This window comes from Ambystoma mexicanum, unplaced genomic scaffold, assembly GCF_040938575.1.
Source record: "Ambystoma mexicanum isolate Mex_15411 unplaced genomic scaffold, UKY_AmexF1_1 Mex_scaf1, whole genome shotgun sequence".
Taxonomy (NCBI): domain Eukaryota; kingdom Metazoa; phylum Chordata; class Amphibia; order Caudata; family Ambystomatidae; genus Ambystoma; species Ambystoma mexicanum.
The window spans coordinates 3,147,384-3,166,880 of NW_027182324.1; the positions used below are offsets into that span (position 1 = coordinate 3,147,384).

At 40.9% G+C, this 19,497-nt stretch overlaps 16 non-coding genes across 16 annotated transcripts; 14 read left to right on the forward strand and 2 right to left on the reverse strand.

Moving 5' to 3' along the window:
* Nucleotides 1-1,418: 1,418 nt before the first annotated feature.
* Nucleotides 1,419-1,492, forward strand: TRNAT-AGU (transfer RNA threonine (anticodon AGU)). Its single transcript has one exon. It is a non-coding gene; the product is annotated as a tRNA-Thr (tRNA).
* Nucleotides 1,493-2,570: 1,078 nt separating this feature from the next.
* Nucleotides 2,571-2,643, reverse strand: TRNAK-UUU (transfer RNA lysine (anticodon UUU)). The gene has a single exon. It is a non-coding gene; the product is annotated as a tRNA-Lys (tRNA).
* Nucleotides 2,644-3,100: 457 nt separating this feature from the next.
* On the forward strand, nucleotides 3,101-3,174 carry TRNAT-AGU (transfer RNA threonine (anticodon AGU)). The gene has a single exon. It is a non-coding gene; the product is annotated as a tRNA-Thr (tRNA).
* A 767-nt stretch (nucleotides 3,175-3,941) lies between these two features.
* On the forward strand, nucleotides 3,942-4,015 carry TRNAT-AGU (transfer RNA threonine (anticodon AGU)). The gene has a single exon. It is a non-coding gene; the product is annotated as a tRNA-Thr (tRNA).
* A 766-nt stretch (nucleotides 4,016-4,781) lies between these two features.
* On the forward strand, nucleotides 4,782-4,855 carry TRNAT-AGU (transfer RNA threonine (anticodon AGU)). The gene has a single exon. It is a non-coding gene; the product is annotated as a tRNA-Thr (tRNA).
* A 1,607-nt stretch (nucleotides 4,856-6,462) lies between these two features.
* TRNAT-AGU (transfer RNA threonine (anticodon AGU)) lies at nucleotides 6,463-6,536 on the forward strand. Its single transcript has one exon. It is a non-coding gene; the product is annotated as a tRNA-Thr (tRNA).
* A 767-nt stretch (nucleotides 6,537-7,303) lies between these two features.
* Nucleotides 7,304-7,377, forward strand: TRNAT-AGU (transfer RNA threonine (anticodon AGU)). Its single transcript has one exon. It is a non-coding gene; the product is annotated as a tRNA-Thr (tRNA).
* Nucleotides 7,378-9,296: 1,919 nt separating this feature from the next.
* TRNAK-UUU (transfer RNA lysine (anticodon UUU)) lies at nucleotides 9,297-9,369 on the reverse strand. Its single transcript has one exon. It is a non-coding gene; the product is annotated as a tRNA-Lys (tRNA).
* A 2,140-nt stretch (nucleotides 9,370-11,509) lies between these two features.
* TRNAT-AGU (transfer RNA threonine (anticodon AGU)) lies at nucleotides 11,510-11,583 on the forward strand. Its single transcript has one exon. It is a non-coding gene; the product is annotated as a tRNA-Thr (tRNA).
* Nucleotides 11,584-12,350: 767 nt separating this feature from the next.
* TRNAT-AGU (transfer RNA threonine (anticodon AGU)) lies at nucleotides 12,351-12,424 on the forward strand. The gene has a single exon. It is a non-coding gene; the product is annotated as a tRNA-Thr (tRNA).
* A 766-nt stretch (nucleotides 12,425-13,190) lies between these two features.
* On the forward strand, nucleotides 13,191-13,264 carry TRNAT-AGU (transfer RNA threonine (anticodon AGU)). The gene has a single exon. It is a non-coding gene; the product is annotated as a tRNA-Thr (tRNA).
* Nucleotides 13,265-14,029: 765 nt separating this feature from the next.
* TRNAT-AGU (transfer RNA threonine (anticodon AGU)) lies at nucleotides 14,030-14,103 on the forward strand. Its single transcript has one exon. It is a non-coding gene; the product is annotated as a tRNA-Thr (tRNA).
* A 767-nt stretch (nucleotides 14,104-14,870) lies between these two features.
* TRNAT-AGU (transfer RNA threonine (anticodon AGU)) lies at nucleotides 14,871-14,944 on the forward strand. The gene has a single exon. It is a non-coding gene; the product is annotated as a tRNA-Thr (tRNA).
* A 766-nt stretch (nucleotides 14,945-15,710) lies between these two features.
* On the forward strand, nucleotides 15,711-15,784 carry TRNAT-AGU (transfer RNA threonine (anticodon AGU)). The gene has a single exon. It is a non-coding gene; the product is annotated as a tRNA-Thr (tRNA).
* Nucleotides 15,785-17,391: 1,607 nt separating this feature from the next.
* Nucleotides 17,392-17,465, forward strand: TRNAT-AGU (transfer RNA threonine (anticodon AGU)). The gene has a single exon. It is a non-coding gene; the product is annotated as a tRNA-Thr (tRNA).
* A 767-nt stretch (nucleotides 17,466-18,232) lies between these two features.
* Nucleotides 18,233-18,306, forward strand: TRNAT-AGU (transfer RNA threonine (anticodon AGU)). The gene has a single exon. It is a non-coding gene; the product is annotated as a tRNA-Thr (tRNA).
* The last annotated feature ends 1,191 nt before the right edge of the window (nucleotides 18,307-19,497 follow it).

Consider the following 19,497-nt stretch of genomic DNA (forward strand, 5'->3'; position numbering starts at 1 on the left):
AGCAATTCATATTTCCTGCTTAATTTTTTGTAAAAGAAGCAAAGGTACGCCTGAACAGGGACTTGAACCCTGGACCCTCAGATTAAAAGTCTGATGCTCTACCGACTGAGCTATCCAGGCACAGGGATCACTGCCCATTTGAAACTTGATTTTCACTCTACAGCACCTCCATACATGGCTACCTCACTGGTCAATAAAGGAAATGAATTACTAGTGCATTACACACATTTTGACACTGGAGACATAACTTTTTCAGTCATTCCGTATCCAGATATAGAGATTTGCAGCATCTAGGACTTTAATGTTCACCCACTTACGGATTTGAATGTTTTGCCACATTCATGAGTGCAAACTTGCTCCCCAGTAAAGACGAACATGTGCTCCTCAATGCACACACTGGGCAATGCAGTCCACTCTAAATCGACGATTAATGACATGCTCGTTTTGTGCAATGGAGTTTCAGTCAATTGGTTAACATTTTGAAAAGTTATATTGCAACAGAAGCCCAGCCTTAAAAAAGTGGATTTCACTTCTGATTGATTACATGAGGAAGGAAAGGAGACCAGATGCAAAAAAGGTGCTGTGGCTTAGTTGGTTAAAGCGCCTGTCTAGTAAACAGGAGATCCTGAGTTTGAATCTCAGCAGCGCCTGTCTGCTTTTTTTTCGACCAATCTGTCTCCCCAATATTAAAACTTTGTACAAAGATTGCTATTTCATGCTATTTAGAAGCACAGTCAGGCTTGAAATGTTGGCAAAGCATCCAAGAACTCTGGACTCCACTACCTTAGAGTCATATTGCCCAAGGTTGCGATGCCATCAGAAACAGCACATATTAGAATGAGCAATTCATATTTCCTGCTTAATTTTTTGTAAAAGAAGCAAAGGTACGCCTGAACAGGGACTTGAACCCTGGACCCTCAGATTAAAAGTCTGATGCTCTACCGACTGAGTTATCCAGGAACAGGGATCACTGCCCATTTGAAACTTGATTTTCACTCTACAGCACCTCCATACATGGCTACCTCACTGGTCAATAAAGGAAATGAATTACTAGTGCATTACACACATTTTGACACTGGAGACATAACTTTTTTCAGTCATTCCGTATCCAGATATAGAGATTTGCAGCATCTAGGACTTTAATGTTCACCCACTTACGGATTTGAATGTTTTGCCACATTCATGAGTGCAAACTTGCTCCCCAGTAAAGGCGAACATGTGCTCCTCAATACACACACTGGGCAATGCAGTCCACTCTAAATCAACGATTAATGACATGCTCGTTTTGTGCAATGGAGTTTCAGTCAATTGGAAAACATTTTGTAAAGTTATATTGCAACAGAAGCCCAGCCTTAAAAAAAGTGGATTTCACTTCTAAATGATTACATGAGGAAGGAAAGGAGATCAGATGCAAAAGAGGTGCTGTGGCTTAGTTGGTTAAAGCGCCTGTCTAGTAAACAGGAGATCCTGAGTTCGAATCTCAGCAGCGCCTGTCTGCTTTTTTTTCGACCAATCTGTCTCCCCAATATTAAAACTTTGTACAAAGATTGCTGTTTCATGCTATTTAGAAGCACAGTCAGGCTTGAAATGTTGGCAAAGCATCCAAGAACTCTGGACTCCACTACCTTAGAGTCATATTGCCCAAGGTTGCGATGCCATCAGAAATAGCACATATTAGAATGAGCAATTCATATTTCCTGCTAAATTTTTTGTAAAAGAAGCAAAGATACGCCTGAACAGGGACTTGAACCCTGGACCCTCAGATTAAAAGTCTGATGCTCTACCGACTGAGCTATCCAGGCACAGGGATCACTGCCCATTTGAAACTTGATTTTCACTCTACAGCACCTCCATACATGGCTACCTCACTGGTCAATAAAGGAAATGAATTACTAGTGCATTACACACATTTTGACACTGGAGACATAACTTTTTTCAGTCATTCCGTATCCAGATATAGAGATTTGCAGCATCTAGGACTTTAATGTTCACCCACTTACGGATTTGAATGTTTTGCCACATTCATGAGTGCAAACTTGCTCCCCAGTAAAGACGAACATGTGCTCCTCAATGCACACACTGGGCAATGCAGTCCACTCTAAATCGACGATTAATGACATGCTCGTTTTGTGCAATGGAGTTTCAGTCAATTGGAAAACATTTTGAAAAGTTATATTGCAACAGAAGCCCAGCCTTAAAAAAGTGGATTTCACTTCTAAATGATTACATGAGGAAGGAAAGGAGACCAGATGCAAAAAAGGTGCTGTCGCTTAGTTGGTTAAAGCGCCTGTCTAGTAAACAGGAGATCCTGAGTTCGAATCTCAGCAGCGCCTGTCTGCTTTTTTTTCGACCAATCTGTATCCCCAATATTAAAACTTTGTACAAAGATTGCTGTTTCATGCTATTTAGAAGCACAGTCATGCTTGAAATGTTGGCAAAGCATCCAAGAACTCTGGACTCCACTACCTTAGAGTCATATTGCCCAAGGTTGCGATGCCATCAGAAATAGCACATATTAGAATGAGCAATTCATATTTCCTGCTTAATTTTTTGTAAAAGAAGCAAAGGTATGCCTGAACAGGGACTTGAACCCTGGACCCTCAGATTAAAAGTCTGATGCTCTACCGACTGAGCTATCCAGGCACAGGGATCACTGCCAATTTGAAACTTGATTTTCACTCTACAGCACCTCCACACATGGCTACCTCACTGGTCAATAAAGGAAATGAATTACTAGTGCATTACACACATTTTGACACTGGAGACATAACTTTTTTCAGTCATTCCGTATCCAGATATAGAGATTTGCAGCATCTAGGACTTTAATGTTCACCTACTTACGGATTTGAATGTTTTGCCACATTCATGAGTGCAAACTTGCTCCCCAGTAAAGACGAACATGTGCTCCTCAATGCACACACTGGGCAATGCAGTCCACTCTAAATCGACGATTAATGACATGCTCGTTTTGTGCAATGGAGTTTCAGTCAATTGGAAAACATTTTGAAAAGTTATATTGCAACAGAAGCCCAGCCTTAAAAAAGTGGATTTCACTTCTAAATGATTACATGAGGAAGGAAAGGAGACCAGATGCAAAAAAGGTGCTGTGGCTTAGTTGGTTAAAGCGCCTGTCTAGTAAACAGGAGATCCTGAGTTCGAATCTCAGCAGCGCCTGTCTGCTTTTTTTTCGACCAATCTGTCTCCCCAATATTAAAACTTTGTACAAAGATTGCTATTTCATGCTATTTAGAAGCACAGTCAGGCTTGAAATGTTGGCAAAGCATCCAAGAACTCTGGACTCCACTACCTTAGAATCATATTGCCCAAGGTTGCGATGCCATCAGAAATAGCACATATTAGAATGAGCAATTCATATTTCCTGCTAAATTTTTTGTAAAAGAAGCAAAGATACACCTGAACAGGGACTTGAACCCTGGACCCTCAGATTAAAAGTCTGATGCTCTACCGACTGAGCTATCCAGGCACAGGGATCACTGCCCATTTGAAACTTGATTTTCACTCTACATCACCTCCATACATGGCTACCTCACTGGTCAATAAAGGAAATGAATTACTAGTGCATTACACACATTTTGACACTGGAGACATAACTTTTTTCAGTCATTCCGTATCCAGATATAGAGATTTGCAGCATCTAGGACTTTAATGTTCACCCACTTACGGATTTGAATGTTTTGCCACATTAATGAGTGCAAACTTGCTCCCCAGTAAAGACGAACATGTGCTCCTCAATGCACACACTGGGCAATGCAGTCCACTCTAAATCGACGATTAATGACATGCTCGTTTTGTGCAATGGAGTTTCAGTCAATTGGAAAACATTTTGAAAAGTTATATTGCAACAGAAGCCCAGCCTTAAAAAAGTGGATTTCACTTCTAAATGATTACATGAGGAAGGAAAGGAGACCAGATGCAAAAAAGGTGCTGTGGCTTAGTTGGTTAAAGCGCCTGTCTAGTAAACAGGAGATCCTGAGTTCGAATCTCAGCAGCGCCTGTCTGCTTTTTTTCGACCAATCTGTCTCCCCAATATTAAAACTTTGTACAAAGATTGCTATTTCATGCTATTTAGAAGCACAGTCAGGCTTGATATGTTGGCAAAGCATCCAAGAACTCTGGACTCCACTACCTTAGAGTCATATTGCCCAAGGTTGCGATGCCATCAGAAATAGCACATATTAGAATGAGCAATTCATATTTCCTGCTTAATTTTTTGTAAAAGAAGCAAAGGTACGCCTGAACAGGGACTTGAACCCTGGACCCTCAGATTAAAAGTCTGATGCTCTACCGACTGAGCTATCCAGGCAGATGGATCACTGCCATTTGAAACTTGATTTTCACTCTACAGCACCTCCATACATGGCTACCTCACTGGTCAATAAAGGAAATGAATTACTAGTGCATTACACACATTTTGACACTGGAGACATAACTTTTTTCAGTCATTCCGTATCCAGATATAGAGATTTGCAGCATCTAGGACTTTAATGTTCACCCACTTACGGATTTGAATGTTTTGCCACATTCATGAGTGCAAACTTGCTCCCCAGTAAAGACGAACATGTGCTCCTCAATGCACACACTGGGCAATGCAGTCCACTCTAAATCGACGATTAATGACATGCTCGTTTTGTGCAATGGAGTTTCAGTCAATTGGAAAACATTTTGTAAAGTTATATTGCAACAGAAGCCCAGCCTTAAAAAAAGTGGATTTCACTTCTAAATGATTACATGAGGAAGGACAGGAGATCAGATGCAAAAGAGGTGCTGTGGCTTAGTTGGTTAAAGCGCCTGTCTAGTAAACAGGAGATCCTGAGTTCGAATCTCAGCAGCGCCTGTCTGCTTTTTTTTCGACCAATCTGTCTCCCCAATATTAAAACTTTGTACAAAGATTGTTATTTCATGCTATTTAGAAGCACAGTCAGGCTTGAAACGTTGGCAAAGCATCCAAGAATTCTGGACTCCACTACCTTAGAGTCATATTGCCCAAGGTTGCGATGCCATCAGAAATAGCACATATTAGAATGAGCAATTCATATTTCCTGCTAAATTTTTTGTAAAAGAAGCAAAGATACGCCTGAACAGGGACTTGAACCCTGGACCCTCAGATTAAAAGTCTGATGCTCTACCGACTGAGCTATCCAGGCACAGGGATCACTGCCCATTTGAAACTTGATTTTCACTCTACAGCACCTCCATACATGGCTACCTCACTGGTCAATAAAGGAAATGAATTACTAGTGCATTACACACATTTTGACACTGGAGACATAACTTTTTTCAGTCATTCCGTATCCAGATATAGAGATTTGCAGCATCTAGGACTTTAATGTTCACCCACTTACGGATTTGAATGTTTTGCCACATTAATGAGTGCAAACTTGCTCCCCAGTAAAGACGAACATGTGCTCCTCAATGCACACACTGGGCAATGCAGTCCACTCTAAATCGACGATTAATGACATGCTCGTTTTGTGCAATGGAGTTTCAGTCAATTGGAAAACATTTTGAAAAGTTATATTGCAACAGAAGCCCAGCCTTAAAAAAGTGGATTTCACTTCTAAATGATTACATGAGGAAGGAAAGGAGACCAGATGCAAAAAAGGTGCTGTGGCTTAGTTGGTTAAAGTGCCTGTCTAGTAAGCAGGAGATCCTGAGTTCGAATCTCAGCAGCGCCTGTCTGCTTTTTTTCGACCAATCTGTCTCCCCAATATTAAAACTTTGTACAAAGATTGCTATTTCATGCTATTTAGAAGCACAGTCAGGCTTGATATGTTGGCAAAGCATCCAAGAACTCTGGACTCCACTACCTTAGAGTCATATTGCCCAAGGTTGCGATGCCATCAGAAATAGCACATATTAGAATGAGCAATTCATATTTCCTGCTTAATTTTTTGTAAAAGAAGCAAAGGTACGCCTGAACAGGGACTTGAACCCTGGACCCTCAGATTAAAAGTCTGATGCTCTACCGACTGAGCTATCCAGGCAGATAGATCACTGCCATTTGAAACTTGATTTTCACTCTACAGCACCTCCATACATGGCTACCTCACTGGTCAATGAAGGAAATGAATTACTAGTGCATTACACACATTTTGACACTGGAGACATAACTTTTTTCAGTCATTCCGTATCCAGATATAGAGATTTGCAGCATCTAGGACTTTAATGTTCACCCACTTACGGATTTGAATGTTTTGCCACATTCATGAGTGCAAACTTGCTCCCCAGTAAAGACGAACATGTGCTCCTCAATGCACACACTGGGCAATGCAGTCCACTCTAAATCGACGATTAATGACATGCTCGTTTTGTGCAATGGAGTTTCAGTCAATTGGAAAACATTTTGTAAAGTTATATTGCAACAGAAGCCCAGCCTTAAAAAAAGTGGATTTCACTTCTAAATGATTACATGAGGAAGGACAGGAGATCAGATGCAAAAGAGGTGCTGTGGCTTAGTTGGTTAAAGCGCCTGTCTAGTAAACAGGAGATCCTGAGTTCGAATCTCAGCAGCGCCTGTCTGCTTTTTTTTCGACCAATCTGTCTCCCCAATATTAAAACTTTGTACAAAGATTGTTACTTCATGCTATTTAGAAGCACAGTCAGGCTTGAAAGGTTGGCAAAGCATCCAAGAATTCTGGACTCCACTACCTTAGAGTCATATTGCCCAAGGTTGCGATGCCATCAGAAATAGCACATATTAGAATGAGCAATTCATATTTCCTGCTAAATTTTTTGTAAAAGAAGCAAAGATACGCCTGAACAGGGACTTGAACCCTGGACCCTCAGATTAAAAGTCTGATGCTCTACCGACTGAGCTATCCAGGCACAGGGATCACTGCCCATTTGAAACTTGATTTTCACTCTACAGCACCTCCATACATGGCTACCTCACTGGTCAATAAAGGAAATGAATTACTAGTGCATTACACACATTTTGACACTGGAGACATAACTTTTTTCAGTCATTCCGTATCCAGATATAGAGATTTGCAGCATCTAGGACTTTAATGTTCACCCACTTACGGATTTGAATGTTTTGCCACATTCATGAGTGCAAACTTGCTCCCCAGTAAAGACGAACATGTGCTCCTCAATGCACACACTGGGCAATGCAGTCCACTCTAAATCGACGATTAATGACATGCTCGTTTTGTGCAATGGAGTTTCAGTCAATTGGAAAACATTTTGAAAAGTTATATTGCAACAGAAGCCCAGCCTTAAAAAAGTGGATTTCACTTCTAAATGATTACATGAGGAAGGAAAGGAGACCAGATGCAAAAAAGGTGCTGTGGCTTAGTTGGTTAAAGCGCCTGTCTAGTAAACAGGAGATCCTGAGTTCGAATCTCAGCAGCGCCTGTCTGCTTTTTTTTCGACCAATCTGTCTCCCCAATATTAAAACTTTGTACAAAGATTGCTATTTCATGCTATTTAGAAGCACAGTCAGGCTTGAAATGTTGGCAAAGCATCCAAGAACTCTGGACTCCACTACCTTAGAATCATATTGCCCAAGGTTGCGATGCCATCAGAAATAGCACATATTAGAATGAGCAATTCATATTTCCTGCTTAATTTTTTGTAAAAGAAGCAAAGGTACGCCTGAACAGGGACTTGAACCCTGGACCCTCAGATTAAAAGTCTGATGCTCTACCGACTGAGCTATCCAGGCACAGGGATCACTGCCCATTTGAAACTTGATTTTCACTCTACAGCACCTCCATACATGGCTACCTCACTGGTCAATAAAGGAAATGAATTACTAGTGCATTACACACATTTTGACACTGGAGACATAACTTTTTCAGTCATTCCGTATCCAGATATAGAGATTTGCAGCATCTAGGACTTTAATGTTCACCCACTTACGGATTTGAATGTTTTGCCACATTCATGAGTGCAAACTTGCTCCCCAGTAAAGACGAACATGTGCTCCTCAATGCACACACTGGGCAATGCAGTCCACTCTAAATCGACGATTAATGACATGCTCGTTTTGTGCAATGGAGTTTCAGTCAATTGGTTAACATTTTGAAACGTTATATTGCAACAGAAGCCCAGCCTTAAAAAAGTGGATTTCACTTCTGATTGATTACATGAGGAAGGAAAGGAGACCAGATGCAAAAAAGGTGCTGTGGCTTAGTTGGTTAAAGCGCCTGTCTAGTAAACAGGAGATCCTGAGTTTGAATCTCAGCAGCGCCTGTCTGCTTTTTTTTCGACCAATCTGTCTCCCCAATATTAAAACTTTGTACAAAGATTGCTATTTCATGCTATTTAGAAGCACAGTCAGGCTTGAAATGTTGGCAAAGCATCCAAGAACTCTGGACTCCACTACCTTAGAATCATATTGCCCAAGGTTGCGATGCCATCAGAAATAGCACATATTAGAATGAGCAATTCATATTTCCTGCTTAATTTTTTGTAAAAGAAGCAAAGGTACGCCTGAACAGGGACTTGAACCCTGGACCCTCAGATTAAAAGTCTGATGCTCTACCGACTGAGTTATCCAGGAACAGGGATCACTGCCCATTTGAAACTTGATTTTCACTCTACAGCACCTCCATACATGGCTACCTCACTGGTCAATAAAGGAAATGAATTACTAGTGCATTACACACATTTTGACACTGGAGACATAACTTTTTTCAGTCATTCCGTATCCAGATATAGAGATTTGCAGCATCTAGGACTTTAATGTTCACCCACTTACGGATTTGAATGTTTTGCCACATTCATGAGTGCAAACTTGCTCCCCAGTAAAGGCGAACATGTGCTCCTCAATACACACACTGGGCAATGCAGTCCACTCTAAATCAACGATTAATGACATGCTCGTTTTGTGCAATGGAGTTTCAGTCAATTGGAAAACATTTTGTAAAGTTATATTGCAACAGAAGCCCAGCCTTAAAAAAAGTGGATTTCACTTCTAAATGATTACATGAGGAAGGAAAGGAGATCAGATGCAAAAGAGGTGCTGTGGCTTAGTTGGTTAAAGCGCCTGTCTAGTTAACAGGAGATCCTGAGTTCGAATCTCAGCAGCGCCTGTCTGCTTTTTTTTCGACCAATCTGTCTCCCCAATATTAAAACTTTGTACAAAGATTGCTGTTTCATGCTATTTAGAAGCACAGTCATGCTTGAAATGTTGGCAAAGCATCCAAGAACTCTGGACTCCACTACCTTAGAGTCATATTGCCCAAGGTTGCGATGCCATCAGAAATAGCACATATTAGAATGAGCAATTCATATTTCCTGCTTAATTTTTTGTAAAAGAAGCAAAGGTATGCCTGAACAGGGACTTGAACCCTGGACCCTCAGATTAAAAGTCTGATGCTCTACCGACTGAGCTATCCAGGCACAGGGATCACTGCCAATTTGAAACTTGATTTTCACTCTACAGCACCTCCACACATGGCTACCTCACTGGTCAATAAAGGAAATGAATTACTAGTGCATTACACACATTTTGACACTGGAGACATAACTTTTTTCAGTCATTCCGTATCCAGATATAGAGATTTGCAGCATCTAGGACTTTAATGTTCACCCACTTACGGATTTGAATGTTTTGCCACATTCATGAGTGCAAACTTGCTCCCCAGTAAAGACGAACATGTGCTCCTCAATGCACACACTGGGCAATGCAGTCCACTCTAAATCAACGATTAATGACATGCTCGTTTTGTGCAATGGAGTTTCAGTCAATTGGAAAACATTTTGAAAAGTTATATTGCAACAGAAGCCCAGCCTTAAAAAAGTGGATTTCACTTCTGATTGATTACATGAGGAAGGAAAGGAGACCAGATGCAAAAAAGGTGCTGTGGCTCAGTTGGTTAAAGCGCCTGTCTAGTAAACAGGAGATCCTGAGTTCGAATCTCAGCAGCTCCTGTCTGCTTTTTTTTCGACCAATCTGTCTCCCCAATATTAAAACTTTGTACAAAGATTGCTATTTCATGCTATTTAGAAGCACAGTCAGGCTTGAAATGTTGGCAAAGCATCCAAGAACTCTGGACTCCACTACCTTAGAGTCATATTGCCCAAGGTTGCGATGCCATCAGAAATAGCACATATTAGAATGAGCAATTCATATTTCCTGCTTAATTTTTTGTAAAAGAAGCAAAGGTACGCCTGAACAGGGACTTGAACCCTGGACCCTCAGATTAAAAGTCTGATGCTCTACCGACTGAGCTATCCAGGCACAAGGATCACTGCCCATTTGAAACTTGATTTTCACTCTACAGCACCTCCATACATGGCTACCTCACTGGTCAATAAAGGAAATGAATTACTAGTGCATTACACACATTTTGACACTGGAGACATAACTTTTTTCAGTCATTCCGTATCCAGATATAGAGATTTGCAGCATCTAGGACTTTAATGTTCACCCACTTACGGATTTGAATGTTTTGCCACATTCATGAGTGCAAACTTGCTCCCCAGTAAAGACGAACATGTGCTCTTCAATGCACACACTGGGCAATGCAGTCCACTCTAAATCGACGATTAATGACATGCTCGTTTTGTGCAATGGAGTTTCAGTCAATTGGAAAACATTTTGTAAAGTTATATTGCAACAGAAGCCCAGCCTTAAAAAAAGTGGATTTCACTTCTAAATGATTACATGAGGAAGGACAGGAGATCAGATGCAAAAGAGGTGCTGTGGCTTAGTTGGTTAAAGCGCCTGTCTAGTAAACTGGAGATCCTGAGTTCGAACCTCAGCAGCGCATGTCTGCTTTTTTTTCGACCAATCTGTCTCCCCAATATTAAAACTTTGTACAAAGATTGTTATTTCATGCTATTTAGAAGCACAGTCAGGCTTGAAATGTTGGCAAAGCATCCAAGAATTCTGGACTCCACTACCTTAGAGTCATATTGCCCAAGGTTGCGATGCCATCAGAAATAGCACATATTAGAATGAGCAATTCATATTTCCTGCTAAATTTTTTGTAAAAGAAGCAAAGGTACGCCTGAACAGGGACTTGAACCCTGGACCCTCAGATTAAAAGTCTGATGCTCTACCGACTGAGCTATCCAGGCACAAGGATCACTGCCCATTTGAAACTTGATTTTCACTCTACAGCACCTCCATACATGGCTACCTCACTGGTCAATAAAGGAAATGAATTACTAGTGCATTACACACATTTTGACACTGGAGACATAACTTTTTTCAGTCATTCCGTATCCAGATATAGAGATTTGCAGCATCTAGGACTTTAATGTTCACCCACTTACGGATTTGAATGTTTTGCCACATTCATGAGTGCAAACTTGCTCCCCAGTAAAGACGAACATGTGCTCCTCAATGCACACACTGGGCAATGCAGTCCACTCTAAATCGACGATTAATGACATGCTCGTTTTGTGCAATGGAGTTTCAGTCAATTGGAAAACATTTTGAAAAGTTATATTGCAACAGTAGCCCAGCCTTAAAAAAGTGGATTTCACTTCTGATTGATTACATGAGGAAGGAAAGGAGACCAGATGCAAAAAAGGTGCTGTGGCTTAGTTGGTTAAAGCGCCTGTCTAGTAAACAGGAGATCCTGAGTTCGAATCTCAGCAGCGCCTGTCTGCTTTTTTTTCGACCAATCTGTCTCCCCAATATTAAAACTTTGTACAAAGATTGTTATTTCATGCTATTTAGAAGCACAGTCAGGCTTGAAATGTTGGCAAAGCATCCAAGAATTCTGGACTCCACTACCTTAGAGTCATATTGCCCAAGGTTGCGATGCCATCAGAAATAGCACATATTAGAATGAGCAATTCATATTTCCTGCTAAATTTTTTGTAAAAGAAGCAAAGATACGCCTGAACAGGGACTTGCACCCTGGACCCTCAGATTAAAAGTCTGATGCTCTACCGACTGAGCTATCCAGGCACAGGGATCACTGCCCATTTGAAACTTGATTTTCACTCTACAGCACCTCCATACATGGCTACCTCACTGGTCAATAAAGGAAATTAATTACTAGTGCATTACACACATTTTGACACTGGAGACATAACTTTTTTCAGTCATTCCGTATCCAGATATAGAGATTTGCAGCATCTAGGACTTTAATGTTCACCCACTTACGGATTTGAATGTTTTGCCACATTCATGAGTGCAAACTTGCTCCCCAGTAAAGACGAACATGTGCTCCTCAATGCACACACTGGGCAATGCAGTCCACTCTAAATCGACGATTAATGACATGCTCGTTTTGTGCAATGGAGTTTCAGTCAATTGGAAAACATTTTGAAAAGTTATATTGCAACAGAAGCCCAGCCTTAAAAAAGTGGATTTCACTTCTAAATGATTACATGAGGAAGGAAAGGAGACCAGATGCAAAAAAGGTGCTGTGGCTTAGTTGGTTAAAGCGCCTGTCTAGTAAACAGGAGATCCTGAGTTCGAATCTCAGCAGCGCCTGTCTGCTTTTTTTCGACCAATCTGTCTCCCCAATATTAAAACTTTGTACAAAGATTGCTATTTCATGCTATTTAGAAGCACAGTCAGGCTTGAAATGTTGGCAAAGCATCCAAGAACTCTGGACTCCACTACCTTAGAATCATATTGCCCAAGGTTGCGATGCCATCAGAAATAGCACATATTAGAATGAGCAATTCATATTTCCTGCTAAATTTTTTGTAAAAGAAGCAAAGATACACCTGAACAGGGACTTGAACCCTGGACCCTCAGATTAAAAGTCTGATGCTCTACCGACTGAGCTATCCAGGCACAGGGATCACTGCCCATTTGAAACTTGATTTTCACTCTACATCACCTCCATACATGGCTACCTCACTGGTCAATAAAGGAAATGAATTACTAGTGCATTACACACATTTTGACACTGGAGACATAACTTTTTTCAGTCATTCCGTATCCAGATATAGAGATTTGCAGCATCTAGGACTTTAATGTTCACCCACTTACGGATTTGAATGTTTTGCCACATTAATGAGTGCAAACTTGCTCCCCAGTAAAGACGAACATGTGCTCCTCAATGCACACACTGGGCAATGCAGTCCACTCTAAATCGACGATTAATGACATGCTCGTTTTGTGCAATGGAGTTTCAGTCAATTGGAAAACATTTTGAAAAGTTATATTGCAACAGAAGCCCAGCCTTAAAAAAGTGGATTTCACTTCTAAATGATTACATGAGGAAGGAAAGGAGACCAGATGCAAAAAAGGTGCTGTGGCTTAGTTGGTTAAAGCGCCTGTCTAGTAAACAGGAGATCCTGAGTTCGAATCTCAGCAGCGCCTGTCTGCTTTTTTTCGACCAATCTGTCTCCCCAATATTAAAACTTTGTACAAAGATTGCTATTTCATGCTATTTAGAAGCACAGTCAGGCTTGATATGTTGGCAAAGCATCCAAGAACTCTGGACTCCACTACCTTAGAGTCATATTGCCCAAGGTTGCGATGCCATCAGAAATAGCACATATTAGAATGAGCAATTCATATTTCCTGCTTAATTTTTTGTAAAAGAAGCAAAGGTACGCCTGAACAGGGACTTGAACCCTGGACCCTCAGATTAAAAGTCTGATGCTCTACCGACTGAGCTATCCAGGCAGATGGATCACTGCCATTTGAAACTTGATTTTCACTCTACAGCACCTCCATACATGGCTACCTCACTGGTCAATAAAGGAAATGAATTACTAGTGCATTACACACATTTTGACACTGGAGACATAACTTTTTTCAGTCATTCCGTATCCAGATATAGAGATTTGCAGCATCTAGGACTTTAATGTTCACCCACTTACGGATTTGAATGTTTTGCCACATTCATGAGTGCAAACTTGCTCCCCAGTAAAGACGAACATGTGCTCCTCAATGCACACACTGGGCAATGCAGTCCACTCTAAATCGACGATTAATGACATGCTCGTTTTGTGCAATGGAGTTTCAGTCAATTGGAAAACATTTTGAAAAGTTATATTGCAACAGAAGCCCAGCCTTAAAAAAGTGGATTTCACTTCTAAATGATTACATGAGGAAGGAAAGGAGACCAGATGCAAAAAAGGTGCTGTGGCTTAGTTGGTTAAAGCGCCTGTCTAGTAAACAGGAGATCCTGAGTTCGAATCTCAGCAGCGCCTGTCTGCTTTTTTTTCGACCAATCTGTCTCCCCAATATTAAAACTTTGTACAAAGATTGCTATTTCATGCTATTTAGAAGCACAGTCAGGCTTGAAATGTTGGCAAAGCATCCAAGAACTCTGGACTCCACTACCTTAGAATCATATTGCCCAAGGTTGCGATGCCATCAGAAATAGCACATATTAGAATGAGCAATTCATATTTCCTGCTAAATTTTTTGTAAAAGAAGCAAAGATACACCTGAACAGGGACTTGAACCCTGGACCCTCAGATTAAAAGTCTGATGCTCTACCGACTGAGCTATCCAGGCACAGGGATCACTGCCCATTTGAAACTTGATTTTCACTCTACATCACCTCCATACATGGCTACCTCACTGGTCAATAAAGGAAATGAATTACTAGTGCATTACACACATTTTGACACTGGAGACATAACTTTTTTCAGTCATTCCGTATCCAGATATAGAGATTTGCAGCATCTAGGACTTTAATGTTCACCCACTTACGGATTTGAATGTTTTGCCACATTAATGAGTGCAAACTTGCTCCCCAGTAAAGACGAACATGTGCTCCTCAATGCACACACTGGGCAATGCAGTCCACTCTAAATCGACGATTAATGACATGCTCGTTTTGTGCAATGGAGTTTCAGTCAATTGGAAAACATTTTGAAAAGTTATATTGCAACAGAAGCCCAGCCTTAAAAAAGTGGATTTCACTTCTAAATGATTACATGAGGAAGGAAAGGAGACCAGATGCAAAAAAGGTGCTGTGGCTTAGTTGGTTAAAGCGCCTGTCTAGTAAACAGGAGATCCTGAGTTCGAATCTCAGCAGCGCCTGTCTGCTTTTTTTCGACCAATCTGTCTCCCCAATATTAAAACTTTGTACAAAGATTGCTATTTCATGCTATTTAGAAGCACAGTCAGGCTTGATATGTTGGCAAAGCATCCAAGAACTCTGGACTCCACTACCTTAGAGTCATATTGCCCAAGGTTGCGATGCCATCAGAAATAGCACATATTAGAATGAGCAATTCATATTTCCTGCTTAATTTTTTGTAAAAGAAGCAAAGGTACGCCTGAACAGGGACTTGAACCCTGGACCCTCAGATTAAAAGTCTGATGCTCTACCGACTGAGCTATCCAGGCAGATGGATCACTGCCATTTGAAACTTGATTTTCACTCTACAGCACCTCCATACATGGCTACCTCACTGGTCAATAAAGGAAATGAATTACTAGTGCATTACACACATTTTGACACTGGAGACATAACTTTTTTCAGTCATTCCGTATCCAGATATAGAGATTTGCAGCATCTAGGACTTTAATGTTCACCCACTTACGGATTTGAATGTTTTGCCACATTCATGAGTGCAAACTTGCTCCCCAGTAAAGACGAACATGTGCTCCTCAATGCACACACTGGGCAATGCAGTCCACTCTAAATCGACGATTAATGACATGCTCGTTTTGTGCAATGGAGTTTCAGTCAATTGGAAAACATTTTGTAAAGTTATATTGCAACAGAAGCCCAGCCTTAAAAAAAGTGGATTTCACTTCTAAATGATTACATGAGGAAGGACAGGAGATCAGATGCAAAAGAGGTGCTGTGGCTTAGTTGGTTAAAGCGCCTGTCTAGTAAACAGGAGATCCTGAGTTCGAATCTCAGCAGCGCCTGTCTGCTTTTTTTTCGACCAATCTGTCTCCCCAATATTAAAACTTTGTACAAAGATTGTTATTTCATGCTATTTAGAAGCACAGTCAGGCTTGAAACGTTGGCAAAGCATCCAAGAATTCTGGACTCCACTACCTTAGAGTCATATTGCCCAAGGTTGCGATGCCATCAGAAATAGCACATATTAGAATGAGCAATTCATATTTCCTGCTAAATTTTTTGTAAAAGAAGCAAAGATACGCCTGAACAGGGACTTGAACCCTGGACCCTCAGATTAAAAGTCTGATGCTCTACCGACTGAGCTATCCAGGCACAGGGATCACTGCCCATTTGAAACTTGATTTTCACTCTACAGCACCTCCATACATGGCTACCTCACTGGTCAATAAAGGAAATGAATTACTAGTGCATTACACACATTTTGACACTGGAGACATAACTTTTTTCAGTCATTCCGTATCCAGATATAGAGATTTGCAGCATCTAGGACTTTAATGTTCACCCACTTACGGATTTGAATGTTTTGCCACATTAATGAGTGCAAACTTGCTCCCCAGTAAAGACGAACATGTGCTCCTCAATGCACACACTGGGCAATGCAGTCCACTCTAAATCGACGATTAATGACATGCTCGTTTTGTGCAATGGAGTTTCAGTCAATTGGAAAACATTTTGAAAAGTTATATTGCAACAGAAGCCCAGCCTTAAAAAAGTGGATTTCACTTCTAAATGATTACATGAGGAAGGAAAGGAGACCAGATGCAAAAAAGGTGCTGTGGCTTAGTTGGTTAAAGTGCCTGTCTAGTAAGCAGGAGATCCTGAGTTCGAATCTCAGCAGCGCCTGTCTGCTTTTTTTCGACCAATCTGTCTCCCCAATATTAAAACTTTGTACAAAGATTGCTATTTCATGCTATTTAGAAGCACAGTCAGGCTTGATATGTTGGCAAAGCATCCAAGAACTCTGGACTCCACTACCTTAGAGTCATATTGCCCAAGGTTGCGATGCCATCAGAAATAGCACATATTAGAATGAGCAATTCATATTTCCTGCTTAATTTTTTGTAAAAGAAGCAAAGGTACGCCTGAACAGGGACTTGAACCCTGGACCCTCAGATTAAAAGTCTGATGCTCTACCGACTGAGCTATCCAGGCAGATGAATCACTGCCATTTGAAACTTGATTTTCACTCTACAGCACCTCCATACATGGCTACCTCACTGGTCAATGAAGGAAATGAATTACTAGTGCATTACACACATTTTGACACTGGAGACATAACTTTTTTCAGTCATTCCGTATCCAGATATAGAGATTTGCAGCATCTAGGACTTTAATGTTCACCCACTTACGGATTTGAATGTTTTGCCACATTCATGAGTGCAAACTTGCTCCCCAGTAAAGACGAACATGTGCTCCTCAATGCACACACTGGGCAATGCAGTCCACTCTAAATCGACGATTAATGACATGCTCGTTTTGTGCAATGGAGTTTCAGTCAATTGGAAAACATTTTGTAAAGTTATATTGCAACAGAAGCCCAGCCTTAAAAAAAGTGGATTTCACTTCTAAATGATTACATGAGGAAGGACAGGAGATCAGATGCAAAAGAGGTGCTGTGGCTTAGTTGGTTAAAGCGCCTGTCTAGTAAACAGGAGATCCTGAGTTCGAATCTCAGCAGCGCCTGTCTGCTTTTTTTTCGACCAATCTGTCTCCCCAATATTAAAACTTTGTACAAAGATTGTTACTTCATGCTATTTAGAAGCACAGTCAGGCTTGAAACGTTGGCAAAGCATCCAAGAATTCTGGACTCCACTACCTTAGAGTCATATTGCCCAAGGTTGCGATGCCATCAGAAATAGCACATATTAGAATGAGCAATTCATATTTCCTGCTAAATTTTTTGTAAAAGAAGCAAAGATACGCCTGAACAGGGACTTGAACCCTGGACCCTCAGATTAAAAGTCTGATGCTCTACCGACTGAGCTATCCAGGCACAGGGATCACTGCCCATTTGAAACTTGATTTTCACTCTACAGCACCTCCATACATGGCTACCTCACTGGTCAATAAAGGAAATGAATTACTAGTGCATTACACCCATTTTGACACTGGAGACATAACTTTTTTCAGTCATTCCGTATCCAGATATAGAGATTTGCAGCATCTAGGACTTTAATGTTCACCCACTTACGGATTTGAATGTTTTGCCACATTCATGAGTGCAAACTTGCTCCCCAGTAAAGACGAACATGTGCTCCTCAATGCACACACTGGGCAATGCAGTCCACTCTAAATCGACGATTAATGACATGCTCGTTTTGTGCAATGGAGTTTCAGTCAATTGGAAAACATTTTGAAAAGTTATATTGCAACAGAAGCCCAGCCTTAAAAAAGTGGATTTCACTTCTAAATGATTACATGAGGAAGGAAAGGAGACCAGATGCAAAAAAGGTGCTGTGGCTTAGTTGGTTAAAGCGCCTGTCTAGTAAACAGGAGATCCTGAGTTCGAATCTCAGCAGCGCCTGTCTGCTTTTTTTCGACCAATCTGTCTCCCCAATATTAAAACTTTGTACAAAGATTGCTATTTCATGCTATTTAGAAGCACAGTCAGGCTTGATATGTTGGCAAAGCATCCAAGAACTCTGGACTCCACTACCTTAGATTCATATTGCCCAAGGTTGCGATGCCATCAGAAATAGCACATATTAGAATGAGCAATTCATATTTCCTGCTTAATTTTTTGTAAAAGAAGCAAAGGTACGCCTGAACAGGGACTTGAACCCTGGACCCTCAGATTAAAAGTCTGATGCCCTACCGACTGAGCTATCCAGGCAGATGGATCACTGCCATTTGAAACTTGATTTTCACTCTACAGCACATCCATACATGGCTACCTCACTGGTCAATAAAGGAAATGAATTACTAGTGCATTACACACATTTTGACACTGGAGACATAACTTTTTTCAGTCATTCCGTATCCAGATATAGAGATTTGCAGCATCTAGGACTTTAATGTTCACCCACTTACGGATTTGAATGTTTTGCCACATTCATGAGTGCAAACTTGCTCCCCAGTAAAGACGAACATGTGCTCCTCAATGCACACACTGGGCAATGCAGTCCACTCTAAATCGACGATTAATGACATGCTCGTTTTGTGCAATGGAGTTTCAGTCAATTGGTTAACATTTTGAAAAGTTATATTGCAACAGAAGCCCAGCCTTAAAAAAGTGGATTTCACTTCTGATTGATTACATGAGGAAGGAAAGGAGACCAGATGCAAAAAAGGTGCTGTGGCTTAGTTGGTTAAAGCGCCTGTCTAGTAAACAGGAGATCCTGAGTTTGAATCTCAGCAGCGCCTGTCTGCTTTTTTTTCGACCAATCTGTCTCCCCAATATTAAAACTTTGTACAAAGATTGCTATTTCATGCTATTTAGAAGCACAGTCAGGCTTGAAATGTTGGCAAAGCATCCAAGAACTCTGGACTCCACTACCTTAGAGTCATATTGCCCAAGGTTGCGATGCCATCAGAAACAGCACATATTAGAATGAGCAATTCATATTTCCTGCTTAATTTTTTGTAAAAGAAGCAAAGGTACGCCTGAACAGGGACTTGAACCCTGGACCCTCAGATTAAAAGTCTGATGCTCTACCGACTGAGTTATCCAGGAACAGGGATCACTGCCCATTTGAAACTTGATTTTCACTCTACA